This window comes from Mirounga leonina, unplaced genomic scaffold (genome assembly GCF_011800145.1).
Source record: "Mirounga leonina isolate KUSES-001 unplaced genomic scaffold, KU_Mleo_1.0 Mir_154, whole genome shotgun sequence".
NCBI lineage: Eukaryota > Metazoa > Chordata > Mammalia > Carnivora > Phocidae > Mirounga > Mirounga leonina.
In genome coordinates this window covers 28139450-28152961 of record NW_023270389.1, presented here as the reverse complement: position 1 = coordinate 28152961, position 13512 = coordinate 28139450, and the positions used below count along the sequence as shown (strand labels likewise).

General features: G+C 48.7%; 1 protein-coding gene across 3 annotated transcripts in view; it reads left to right on the top strand.

The window, feature by feature from the left end:
* The first annotated feature begins 608 nt into the window (after positions 1-608).
* Positions 609-13512, top strand: part of NAV1 (neuron navigator 1) — a 244790-nt gene continuing 231886 nt past the window's right edge. For 2 of the 3 annotated variants that reach the window (XM_035010343.1, XM_035010341.1), the window contains exon 1: positions 609-867. The gene's annotated coding sequence lies outside the window, so the exon portion shown is untranslated. Of the gene's footprint in view, positions 868-1577; positions 1598-13512 lie in introns of those variants that run through there. The other variant, XM_035010342.1, reaches the window with a different exon arrangement.

Sequence of the window (13512 nt, the reverse complement as noted above, 5' to 3'; positions counted from 1 at the left end):
TCGGGAAAGTGGGAAGAAGTCACGTTATTTTACTGAGCACCTACTATTTGCCGGGCACTTCTGGGGCCTCCCCTCACCTCTGCACCCACGAGTCCCAGCTCAGACCGGGGTAGAGAGGAAGGAAGGGTGGGCGGAGTCAGAAGCAGGGCGAGGAGGCTGGCGGATCCATCTGCCCCCTTCCAAAGAACGGCCGAACCAGCCGCAGCCCTGGGACGTGGGTGGGGGTGGCGGGTCCCCGGGCAAAGGAAAGGCTCAATTGTGCAAAGGCTTCCTGCCCTGCCAGCTCTCGGCCCCAGCCCAGCCACCAAGCCGCCGCCTTTCTGCGGCCGGGGAGGCGGGACGGGAAGGCGAAGGCAGGAAAGGGTTACGGGAATAGCTTTCCAATGACAAAGTCTGGAAAGGACCCATGCCTCCGCCCCTCTGCGGGTTAAACTGGCACAGTGCGGGGGGAGGAGGGCGAGGGGGACCAGCAGAGCCTCCCCTCCCGCCCGCCCCCCTGTCCCCCCCACTCCCGGTCGCCGGGCACCCCCTCCCGGGGCCCGCGTCGGAGGCAGCCGGCGTGTGCCTGGGGCAGCGGGTCACGAGGCTCCGCCCCCGGCCGCCCGGCCCCGAGGGACGCACTTTGTTCAGGATGCCGCCTCCCCGCTCATTGTGGGGCCGGAGCCGGCGGCGGCCCTAGTGCGAGCGCGCGGCGGACGCCGACCCCCGTGCGAGGGGCGGACCCGGCCGGGGACCCCGGAGAAACTTTCTTATCGCGAGGAGAGCGCGCCCGGCCCGGCGCTGCGCGGGGGATGCGCGACTCTGTGCGGCGGCGGCAGCGGCGCGGACCCGGAGCCGGAGCCGGAGCCCGAGCGGGCCGGCGCGCGGGTGAGTGGCCCGCGCGGGGTCGTCGCGGGGGCGGGGACCGGGCTGCGCGCGGCGGCGGAGACGGGCCGCCGCCGCTTCCCACTGTGTGGGGCCGGGATCGAGCCCCGGGGGGAGGTGAGCCCGGTGCCCCGGGGAGGCTGCGGGCTGGGCTCGGGAGAGGCGCTGGAATAACAACGGAGGCGCCGGGAGGGTGTGTGCCGAGACGTCCTTAGGGGACTGCGCGTCTGCTCCAGGAGTTGACTCACTAGGGGCTACCCAGCTCCAGCCTTTCGGAGCCTCAGTTTCCCTTTCTGTGAAATACCTGCCACGTAAAGTGTGTTGAGATCCTATAACCAGAGACACCAAGTACTGGGTATTACACACACACACACACACACACACACTGTACCCACATTTTCTCCCATCCCAGCGGAGCGAGCGGAGCAGCTGGAGCAGGTGACCTTGCCCGGCTGTTCCAGAAAATGTTCACTGGGTGCCCAGGTTGCGCTGCGAAGCGTCCGCCCGCGACTCCCTGAGGCAGTCCTCTTTGGCGCCCGCTCAGAGGAAGCGTTCCCGGGGGACGCGGGAGGGAGGAGAAGGAGTTGGGTGAACACCAGGAGCTCACCTGAGGGCGCTCGGTGCTTGGGCTCTGGTGGTCCCTTCTATTTTCAGAGCCGATAGAACCTGGTCATGGGATAAAGAATCAGCCCAGTCTGCGTTGGGGAGGCAGGATTGGGGAAGGACGTGAGTGGTGAGTGGTGGGGGCGGCGTGCATGGGTGAAATCCACCCAGCAGAGAGGGTTCCTTGTCCCCCGGTGCCCAACACTGGAAAATCAGCTGGTGAGTCAATGGGACTTTGTTAGGACAGCCACAGGGCGCAGCTGGCGCCGGCTTAAGGGAAGCGCCCGGATCCCCCCTTGATAACATGCTGTTTATCTGGCTTCCTGTTTCAATGATTGGGATGCCATTGGCTTGTTCAAATTCAATGCTGAAAAGCCTGCGGCCACGTTCGCTCTGCTAAAGCAGAGGGCTTGCCTGGGTTTTCATCTTTCCTCTGTCTTGTCCCGGATGCATGGTGTCCTCTGCAGCTCACTTATAATGGGGCAGATGGACTTCGCACAAAGAACCCCTCCCCAAGTAGGCGGAGCTGCCGCTTCTGAGACCTTGGCTCCCTTCACACCCAAAACACATGCGACTTCAGCGTGCTTATGAATTTTTTTATGCTGCCTTGAATTGTGGTTGGTGTGTCTTTGGAATTAAACTGGGAAAGGACATTGTGGCTCTGGATTTCCTCCCCTAAAATGAGCTTTGTCTCATCTTTCACCCTTAATTTCTGGGGGGAAGTTATCAGTTTGTAGTTCGTAATCAGCCTGTGTTGCTAACTCCCTGGATGATCAGAGAGCAAATAATTTGCCTCTCTGTTTTGGTTTTCACTTCTTTAAAATGGAGCTGGGGCAAATTGCTACTCCTGGAAGAACAGACAAGGCTTTCCAGATCTGTGCTTCAGCCCCTAGGGCCTGTTTCTGGAACTTCCCAGGTTAAGGGGGAGCAGCCCCCACTCTGAACTCCAGAGATTTATCTGAACTCCCTTGGGGCAGGTTTCACATTCTGCTTTGTGTTTTAGACTTTTGGGATTTGTGCGCATGCCTTATCTCCCTATGAATGCTGGCTAGCCAGATAGCACAGCTGACCACCCACAACACCCAGCACATAGTAGGCACTTTCTAAATGTTTGCCGAATAGTACAATTGGAAAGAAATCTAAGGAATACCCATCCAAATCAAGGCCTCCCATCCAAATCAGGCCCTTTTATTCATTTTTTGGCAGTTGTTTAATTGCCTCCACCCACTTTTTCCCTCTAAAACCATGGTCCTTAACGGGGTTGATTTGCCCACAGGTGGGCAAGGTTTAAGCATTTGGGCCTTTTGTGAGATCTACTTGGGGAGCCCTGGCCTGGGGAAACTGAAAACAGGAATGCTATTTTTTCTTCCCTTGACAGCTGTGCTCCCCGCCTGAGTCCACCTGAGCCTCTGGCATCCGCTCAGCCTTGGTCAAGTAGAAAAGAGTGGCCTGGGGGCGCCTGAGTGGCTCAGTCGTTAAGCGTCTGCCTTCGGCTCAGGTCATGATCCCAGGGTCCTGGGATCGAGCCCCGCATTGGGCTCCCTGCTTGGTGGGGAGTCTGCTTCTCCCTCTTCCACTCCCCCTGCTTGTGGTCTCTCGCTGTGTCTCTCTCTGTCAAATAAATAAATAAAATCTTAAAAAAAAAAAAAAAAGAGTGGCCTGGAGTAGAAAAACCTCTTGTCCATTCTTTAAAATTTGTTTTTCCATCTTTCTTTTCAATCAATGTCACTTCCCCTTTCTTTTAAAGTTCTTTTGAATTCTTAATGGGTTTGGCCTTTTGAAAAACTAGAATGTCAAAATCAAAAGGATCTCTTCCTCTCCCAACCGCTGCCCTGCCCCTCTTCCCTTTAGGGACAAGAATCAAGAGGGGGATGGACTCAAAGCCACACAGCTGGGGCGCTGCAGAGGCCAGCCTAGAACCCAGGTCTTCTGGCCATCTGTCCAGGGCTTAATCCCGTTCAGCAGATCACCTCCTTGCACTCAGATTTTTTCTCTGCCCAGTGTTTTCATCTATAGATCTTGGCAGGTACTCCTTAGCTGTCAGTGAGTGAGGAACAGAAACAAGGGGTAAGGAGAGCTGTCTCGGTGATGGAACCAACCACCAGCTCATAGAGTCTCTGGAACATGGAGAACTAAGAATGTGGCAATACTTGGCAGACCCTTCATCTTTCTGGCCCCTAGTCACAAAACAATAATTAAAAGCACTTTTAGTTCCTTCTTCAACTTAAAAAAAACCCCAAAAAACCCCAACCAACTTTTCAAGTAAAAAACACCCTCCTCAGTAAACAGTTTGCTGGGCCTGATCTGTTCCTTCAACCTCCCAGGAAGGCTGACTCAGGCCTGATTTCCTCCGAGGGGCCTGGAACTTTGCTTCCCAGCTTCCTGTGACTCTTGAGAGACGTGAAGGGAGGCAGGATGGCCCAGACCCAGGCCTCTCAGAAGTGCCTGGGGATGTGGCTTCACTTGCCCTACATGGCCTGTGCAGTCCACACCACCGTCCCCATTAAATCCATCTGCTCTACTTAATTTTAATATGAGATGCACTAATATGTGTGAAAAATTAAAGGTGCTGAAGCCTGTGCCTCCACCAACACCGTTAATAACAAAATGTTTCCACTTCAAAGGACTGTGAGACTCTTTTAATGTCCAATCCTTAGATGCTCTGGAAGCTTTTGTGAATGGGATTGTTTTCTTAATTTCTTTTTCAGATTGTTCATGGGTGGTGGTATATGGAACCACGGCTGATTTTTATGTGTTGATCTTGTGCTCTTGAAACTTTGCCAAATATGTATATTCGCTTTAGTAGCCTCTGGTGTGTATGGATTCTTTGGGGTTTTCTATATGTAGAATCACATCAACTATAAATAGAGTTCTACTTCTTCATTTCCAATTTGGATACCTTTTATTTATCTATTTATTATTTATTTATTTATTTATTTATTTATTTATTTATTTATTTATTTTTTGTCTTCCCTAATGCTCTGGCTAGAACTTCCAATACAATGATGAGTAGGAGTGGGGAGAATGGACATCCTTGTCTTGTTGCTGATCTTAAAGGAAAAAGCTCTCAGTCTGTCTCTCACCATTGAGTGTAATGCCTGCCGTGGGTTTTCCATAAATGTCCTGTATCATGTTGAGGGAATTCCCTTCTATTCCCAGTTTTCTAAGTGTTTTCATCATGAAAGGGTGTTGGATTTTGTCAGAACCTTTTTTCTGCACCAATTGAGATAATCATGTGTTTGGTACAGGACATTGATTGTTTTTCTTATGTTGAATTACCCTTCCATTCCCAGGATAAATCCCTCTGAATGCTTTTTTTGTTTTTTAAATTTGCAAAGTTTTATTTCTTTTATTTAAAAAGACTGAAGATGAGGAGCCTGGGTGGCTCAGTCAGTCAAGCATCCGACTCTTGGTTTTAGCTCAGGCCATGATCGTGTGGTCGTGGGAATCCCACGTCGGGCTCAGCATGGGGTCTGCTTCAGATTCTCTCTCCCTATCCCTCCTGCTAACTCTCTCTTAAATTAATTAATTAATTAACTCTTAAAAAGACTGAAGAAAATTCAACACAGTGCTAACAGCGCAGTTGGGTGGGTCAGTGCACATTCATTATATTTTTCTTATAGTCACTGTACTTGAAATGTTAAACAATTTTTTTATTGTGGTAAAATATATGTAACATAAAATTGACCATTTGAACCACTTTTAAGTGTACAGTTCAGTAGCATTAAGTGCATTCACCTTGTTGTGCAACCGTCACTATCCTCCATCTCCAGAACTTTCTCGTCCTCTCCAGCTGAAACTCCCCGCCTGTTACAGTTAACTCTGCATTCTCTACTCCCCCCCCTCCCCCCAGTCCCCCAGCTTCTGGCAACCGTTCTACTTTTTATCTCTATGAAGCTGTGAAGACTTGATAATAGCTCGAAAAGTCAGGACTTCATGGCTTTAGTGGAGGGATCAAAGGACCTCACCTGACTTCCAAAGGGAACATCCTAGAGGGATTTTGATTCGGATCTTCTTGACTTACAAACAGCCCCTCAACAACTGCCCTGCATGAGCCTCCTTTTCTCCAGTTCAGTGGTTCTCCATCTTGGCTGCACCTTAGAATCTCCTTGGGTTGCTTTGAAAAACTACTGATTCCTGGGCCCACCCCCGAGGGATATACCTTCATTTGGTTTGGATTGCAGCTCTGGTGTCTGTCATTTTCTAAAGCCCCCTCAGTGACTCTGATGCACAGTGAGGATTTCAGCTACTCAGTGGTTGAGCTGATTTACTCCCTGGAACCCTTGGCTGGTCACAGCTTCCAGTGACGCAATTCCCTCCCCATCTGGACAATAATACTGACCCACTTTACATCCCTCCCCTGATTTTAAAATCCATTTGTAAATAGAATAAATGTCAACTTCTGTAGAATTAAACTTGCACACTTGTTAAGAACCATAACTGTCACGTAGCCCTATTTTTTTTTTTCTTTTGCAGATACCAGGCCCCCGCCCTGTAAAACCTCCCCACCAGGGGTCATCCAGCTTGGACCCCTTTGTTGCTGGGCAACTCCCAGCAACGGTGGGTGTGTTGCAATCATCTTATTCCCTATTTGGACAGCTTGGTCTCTCAGAGTTTCTTTTTGTAGTAATCTGTCATGGGTGTGATTTCTACCCATTGGGGAAAGATACCAAAAGGTGAATGGGCTTCACCAAAACGCATCCCCAAATAAAGTAGGGGATATGCAAAATAAAGCCTGTGGTGTAAGTGCAATTGCCCTGCACAGTGATAGCCTTTCAATATTTGGACACGACTACCATGTGCCTGCCCCGTCTTTTCCTCTCTGCTCTTGGCTGCCCTGTTTTTTGCAGCTCTTCTTCACCGGATGTGTTCTCAAGTATTTTCTGGGAAGATGTATGAGGTAATAGCAAGAATTTAGATCATGAAATGTGCCAGACTTGGAGTCAAGGTTCAAATCTTGACTTTGCTTGTGAAGTCCTTAGCGCATGATGAATATTCAGCAAATAATAACAATTGAAATCATATTATCCACAGTGACATCATTATCTCTGTGTGACCTGAGGCCGGCCAGGGAACCTCTCAGAGACAGTTTCTTCCCCAAGAAAAGTTGAGGGGTGCCTGAGTGGCTCAGATGGTTAAGCGTCTGCCTTCGGCTCAGGTTATGATCCCAGGGTCCTGGGATTGAGCCCCACATTGGGCTCCCTGCTCAGCGGGGAGCCTGCTTCTCCCTCTCGTCCTGCTCCCCCTGCTTGTGCTTTCTCACTCTGTCAAATAAATAAAATCTTTAAAAAAAAAGAAAGAAAGAAAAGTTGAATGAAAATGCCTTACTCCGAAGCAATGTTCCCCAACTTGCCTGATATCAACCTCCTTCCTGTCCTTCAGCGATCCCTGTGATCTGGCAAGTTTGGGAAATACAGACAGGGAGTGATTGTATGGATCAAGTGAGACCACGAGCCCTAACCCAGTCCCTGGGCCATGCAGTGTGTGAGCTCAGTCAGTGCCACATAGCCCCCTCGCCCTCCCCGTGATACTAATCATCCTTAAAACAAGCTACAGTTTATCCCCATTTGAATGTGTCGTGTCCAGAATGAAATGCAGTACTCCAGTTACATCCTTACTGGCACACACAGTCCACAGGCTGATCGCCTATGATCAATTAGGCAATGCAGCTTTTTTTTTTTTTTTTTTTTTTCAATTTGTAGATTGCCCCAGCAAACCTGCGAGCTCAGGGAAAAGATGGGAACATGATGGCATAAAGGAATGAGAGAGTCTGACCATATCTTTTGCTTTATATTGTTTGTTGTTGAACGGATTCATTTTGTTTTGGTGTTACCTAATTTTTTTTTTTTTTTTTTTTTTTTTGGTAGATGGCAAGGATAGCATAGAATATAAAGTCCATTCCCAGTGCCTCTTTTCCCAGTTCATTGGTGCAGATAATTGAGTTGACTGGAAGGAGTATCTGGGTTCTGGGTAGTGCTAAGATACCAACTGTTCTCTCCCTGCTTTCCTTTTAACAAAGGAGAGACAGCTGATGAGACACCCGGTGACGGAGCCTCAGCCAGGACCCAGACTGGGCAGCTGTCTGCCTGGTCTCTCATCTGGGGCAGTTCTGTCCCTTGGCCCTCCCTCCCCAAAGCTTCAGAAGCAGGGCTCCATTACATGGGGCAACCCCGCACCACAGAATGCAGACCGTTAGCCCCCCTAACCTGGGAGGTCTCCATCACCTCCTAGGCATGGTCAGCTTTATAAGGGCTTTAAGATGTCAGCAAAGCTGCCCCCACCTCACTGGGAAGGACTGTGAGAGCTGCAGTGTTCGGGCCTACACCTAATCCCCAGAGTAGGCAAAAGGGCTGCTTGACCCTTAGGGTGCTTTCCAACACTGAGAGTGCCCCCCCTACACAGACACGAGGTTTTATTCTGAAAAATGTCAAACCAGTAGAGAAAGTGAAAGATTAGTACCATTAATATCTGGATTCACTGATTGTTAACATTTTTTTTTTTTTAAGATTTTATTTATTTATTTGAGAGAGAGAGAATGAGAGACAGAGAGCACGAGAGGGAAGAGGGTGAGAGGGAGAAGCAGACCCCCGCTGAGCAGGGAGCCCAGTGTGGGACTCGATCCCGGGACTCCAGGATCATGACCTGAGCCGAAGGCAGTCGCTTAACCAACTGAGCCACCCAGGCGCCCTGATTGTTAACATTTTTTAAAAAGATTTTATTTATTGGGGCACCTGGGTGGCTCAGTTGTTAAGCATCTGCCTTCGGCTCAGGTCATGATCCCAGGGTTCTGGGATGGAGCCCTGCATTGGGCTCTCTGCTTGGCGGGAAGCCTGCTTCTCTCTCTCCCACTCCCCCTGCTTGTGTTCCCTCTCTCGCTGTCTCTCTCTGTCAAACAAATAAATAAAATCTTAAAAAAAAAAAAAATTTCTTTAAAAAAAAAGATTTTATTTATTTATTTGACAGAGAGAGCACAAGCAGGGAGAGCTGCAGGCAGAGGGAGAAGCAGGCTCCCCGCGGAGCAGGGAACCCGATGTGGGGCTCCATCCCAGGACCCTGGGATCATGACCCGAGCCGAAGGCAGACGCCCAACGACTGAGCCACCGAGGTGCCCCAAACATTTTTTTTTTTTTTTAAGATTTTATTTATTTATTTGACAGAGAGAGACATAGTGAGAGAGGGAACACAAGCAGGGGGAGTGGGAGAGGGAGAAGCAGGCCTCCTGCCGAGCAGGGAGCCCGATGCGGGGCTCGATCCCAGGACCCTGGGACCATGACCTGAGCCGAAGGCAGACGTCCAACGACTGAGCCACCGAGGTGCCCCAAACATTTTTTTTTTTTTTAAGATTTTATTTATTTATTTGACAGAGAGAGACATAGTGAGAGAGGGAACACAAGCAGGGGGAGTGGGAGAGGGAGAAGCAGGCCTCCTGCCGAGCAGGGAGCCCGATGCGGGGCTTGATCCCAGGACCCTGGGACCATGACCTGAGCCGAAGGCAGACGCTTAACGACTGAGCCACCCAGGCGCCCCCAAACATTTTTTTTAAAGAATTTATTTATTTGAGAGAGAGAGAGAGAGAGAGAGAGCGAGCACGAGTGGGGGGAGAGGCAGAGGGAGAAGGAGAAGCCAACTCCTGCTGAGTGGGGAGCCCAATGCAGACTCAGGACTCAATCCCAGGACCCCAAGATCATGACCTTGAGCCAAAGTCAGATGCTTAACCGACTGAGCCACCCAGGTGACCTTGACTGTTAACATTTTGCTACACTGTGCTTTGTCTCTCTCCTGAGCCATTTGAAAATAATTTGCCGACATCATGACACTTAAGCCCTAAATACTTCAGCATGTATTTCCTCAGGACGGGGCATTTTCCTACATAACCACAGTACCATAATCACAGCCAATGATGCTGGATTTAGCAGAAGTATTTAATCTATGGGCCATATTCATATTTTCCAGTTGTTCCCCAAATGGCCTTTAGAGAGCGCTGTGCATTTTTCCCAACCACAGCCTCCTGTGTGGAGGCCTGAACTGCAGTTTTCTCTCCCAGAAAGAGGGAAATGAAGTCATGATCCCTTAAATTGGGATAGTGACGTACTGAATGCAAAGCACTTCAATATCAATTAATCTTTATTTTTTTTAAAGATTTTATTTATTTGGTGGGGGGTGGGGAGAACAAGCAGGGGGAGTGGCAGGCGGTGGGAGAAGCAGGCTCCCCACTGAGCAAGGAGTCTGACATGGGTCTCCAGGGGCTCGATCCCAGGACCCTGGGACTCTGACCTGAGCCGAAGGCAGACACTTAACCAACTGAGCCACCCAGGTGCCCCTCAGTTAATCTTTATAACCACTGAGTGAGATAGGTACTAATATCCTCCCCATCTTACTGGTGAAGAAATCGAGGTTCAGAAGGTCTTCTCAGTTGCCCAAATAGCATGAGCCATTATTACCACTCCATGCTGTGCCAGGAAATAATTATAGAAAAAGAAGATCTTTTATTTACTGAAAGTCTTCTGTCCTTCACATTTCTTATCCTCTTGTTAGGTGTTAGGAGATGTTAAGAGGTGCTCTGCTGCCCCCATTTTACAGATGAGGAAAGAGAGATCGAGCCCTCTGAGGCTGGTCATAAACAATATTTACATCGTCAAGATAACATAAATGACATTTATTGGTAATCTCGGAGGAAGCTCCATATAGTTGGTTGTAGTTGCTGGGCAGACTCTAAATGGCAATTCAGAATAAAAGCATGTCTGACTGAAGGTGAGAAGTGCAGAGGGGGGGTGCTCCAGTACTCTCGTTTTATGCCGAGGGAATTGGAGAGAGGCTGTCAAAGTGTTAGAAAACAAGAAACCAAGAGCACCCGGCAGGTTCAGTCAGCAGAGCACGAGACTCTTGATCTTGGGGTCATCAGTTCAAGCCCCATGTTGGGTATAGAGATTACTTTAAAAAATAAAATTTAGGGGCTCCTGGGAGGCTCAGTTGGTTAAGCGGTTAAGTGTCTGCCTTAGGCTCAGGTCATGACCCTGGGGTCCTGGGATCTAGCCCCCCTGCTCAGTGGGGAGCTTGCTTCTCCCTCACCCTCTGTCCCTCCCCCTGGTTCATGTTCTCTCTCTCTCTCAAATAAATAAATAAAATCTTAAAAGAAATTAAAACAAATAAAAATTTTTTTAAAAAATTAAAAAACCCACAAGAGGGACGCCTGGGTGGCTCAGTTGGTTAAGCATCTGCCTTCAGCTCAGGTCATGATCCCAGGGTTCTGGGATTGAGTCCCACATTGGGCTCCTTGCTCAGCAGGGAGCCTGCTTCTCCCTCTGCCTGCCACTCCCCCTGCTTGTGCTCTCTCTCTCTGACAAATAATTAAATACAATCTTTAAAAAAAATAGAAAATAAAAAAACCCTGTAAGAAACCAAATTTTGAGAATAAAGGTGCAAAATAATAAAAAAAGGAACTAAAATCAAATATTGGAAGGATGAAAAGGAGACAGAGATGGGTTTAGTGTAAGTTACCCATCATTTTCTTTTTTTTTTTTTTAAAGATTTTATTTATTTATTTGAGAGAGAGAATGAGAGACAGAGAGCATGAGAGGAAGGAGGGTCAGAGGGAGAAGCAGACTCCCCGCCGAGCAGGGAGCCCGATGCGGGACTCGATCCAGGGACTCCAGGATCATGACCTGAGCCGAAGGCAGTCACCCAACCAACTGAGCCACCCAGGCGCCCTACCCATCATTTTCAACTATTGTTTTGGTTGTATTGTTGTTGGTTTGTTTCAACTATTATAATGGTTGATATTGTCTATCAGTGGCAAAACAGGGAATCAGGTTATGAGTATATGATCTAGAGGGTAACCACCACAAGAACTAATAACAGAACACTATTTGGGCAACAGGGTGGGGCAGGAAGCTGTAGCTTGTTATCCTAAGGTCTTTTGTCCAGTTTGACGGTGACCACCTCTAATCGTATGGGGAAAGGTGGGCTTCGAATTCAGACATCCTGGCTTCTAAGTACAAGGAAGGGACAGGATGACAGGCCTGGCCCTGTAGAAGCTTCTCTGAAATGCTAAGCCAAAACCAAGAGGGCCTTCCTAAGACTTTGGTGCCCACTGGGCATGTTTTTCTTTTTCTTTTTTTTTTTTAAAGACTTTATTTATTTATTTGAGAGAGAGAGAGCACATGCACGAGAGTGGGGAGGATCAGAGGGAGCAGACTGCTGGCTGAGCTGGAAGCCCGATACGAGACTCCATCCCCGGACTCCAGGATCATGACCTGAGCCGAAGACAGACGCTTCACCAAATGAGCCACCCAGGTGCCCCCCACACTGGGCATTCTTACCTGGAGAGAGCCCCAGGACATGGCATCCCCAGGAGGATGCACCCACACCCCACACCCTACATCCCACAGGAAGTATTAATACTTTTGTTGTAAACACAATCCAAAGATTTTTTATAATTTTGCTTTTCAAGGTATTTGGACATTGGTGACTAATTTCTTAATAATTTAAAATTGGCGACTTCTGGGTCACCCTGAACATATGCACAAATTACTGTGAAGTGAGAAAAATGTCACCTGTGAGTTATTTTCAAATATGATGAATTTTTATGAAAAGTACATTTAAATATCGATGCAGGTGACATGATGTTTCATTTTACAGATGTTTCATTAAACCGTGATTAATTTCAGTTTTGCAGTTTTATTTTTTGTATTTTGGAACCCATGACGTTTTCTTCCACAGGCCTCTGAAAAGCTGCTCAGTCCCAGGCCTTTTGTCCTAGGCCCAGGTGGGGTGGGCAGTGAGTGTAGATCTGGCCCCCGAGGGATCTATGGGTGAGTATCTGAGGCCCTTACCACTTGGGGACATTCATGGCCCGAGCCTGAGTGTAGCAGAGCTCTCAGGAAATCACAAGACCCAAATTTCATCCTCCTGTCATGGCTTCTTCTCAGGCCTTCACTGTAGAGGTTCCTCAAGCTTAGGGGACAACCTTCCCTGACCGATTTCATAGCCAACATCTCATTTCCTTTTCACGGCAACCCTGTGAGGTGATCAGATACGTGTTCCTCTTTATACACATGGGGAAAACAGGACTCAGCAAAGCTAGGTAACTTGCCCAAGGCCGCGTAGCTTCAGGGAATCAGGTGGGGAACCCTGACTCCTGACCTTTGTCCTTTCCAATACTCCCACGGCCATATATAGAGGAGTGGGCAGCGTCTTTAGGGGCCCACGGTCGTCATATCTGTTACACAAATGCAGAAATCACATTGAGGTTTTTTGTTTGTTTTAAAGATTTTATTTATTTGAGAAAGAGAAAGAGAGAGAGCGTGAGCGGGGGGGGGGGGCAGAGGGAGAGGAAGAGGGAGAGGGAGAAGCAGGCCCCACCGCTGAGCGGGGAGATGAGGGGCTCCCATCCTAGGACTCTGGGATCATGACCTGAGTGAAGGCAGATGCTTAACTGACTGAGCCACCCAGACGCCCCACATTGAGGGTTTTTTTTTTTAAATTGTGTTACTGCATTTATTTTGACAAGTGCTTAGGATTTGTCTTTCAGTGAAAGCTACTTAGAAGTACATCACCAATTTTATCACTTCTAATTTTACGCAAAGGAACAATGTAAAAGTGTTCTATTTTGAGTTCTGTTCCTCATTTTCTCCTCAGAGTTGAACATAACTGTTGTGCATGAATTTAGGGCTGCCCTAGGCTGGGAATCCGTTAAGACTTTTGCTTTTTAGCTGGTCTGGATCTAATAACCTGACCTTTCCCTGTTTACACACCTCCTGTGATATCCAGGTCTTTCTCTGTCACTCATTACCCACCTCCTTAGGGAATGTCATCACAAAGACACATCTGTTACGGCCACATCACACCTCTGAGTCATCTCCCCACTTCCTCTTGTTGGCCGTGGCCAGCAAAAAATCAGAGGCCACTAGGGAGGTTCAGAAAGTGATTGCAGGATTGGGGTGGCTGTGGGAAGTAGGTGGGAAGGGCCGTTGTGAGCTGGCCACAGAGACCGTGACACTCTCATACCCATATCCAGTCCCAGACAAAGGCCTCTGTGTTTGGGAT